Here is a 421-nt window from a genome sequence, read left to right as displayed (position 1 = left end):
CCGCGCGGTCGCCCCCCGTCCAAGCTACCCCCTCCAGTGTCTGCTACGACCCCTCCACCTGTCGGTCAGTCGCCGGTCCCTGCGCCGGTCATGGTGCGCACCCGGGCTGGTCGCCTCGTGCGCCCTCCTGTCCGTTTTGTACCTCCGGTTCTTGGGGGGGGGTCCTGTGGCGGATCAGGCCACTCCTTGGGTCAGCCCCCTCGTTACGTGACGGACAGGCGAAAGGGGTTAAAAGCCAGACCAAGGGAAGGCGTATCTTATCCCTAGGAGAACTACGCTGTGGGCAGGAGCTCACAGCCTAATAAAAGAATCTTACTAAACACTGCCTGGCGTCTTGCCTTTTCTCTGGCCTCCGCCAGGCCACTACAATAGCACATTTAAAAACAACCCATGTTGACCAAAGTGCTGCACATCTGATTAG

Source organism: Rhinoraja longicauda, chromosome 6, assembly GCF_053455715.1.
Source record: "Rhinoraja longicauda isolate Sanriku21f chromosome 6, sRhiLon1.1, whole genome shotgun sequence".
NCBI classification, from domain to species: Eukaryota; Metazoa; Chordata; class Chondrichthyes; order Rajiformes; family Arhynchobatidae; genus Rhinoraja; species Rhinoraja longicauda.
Note: the sequence above shows the minus strand (reverse complement) of the source record.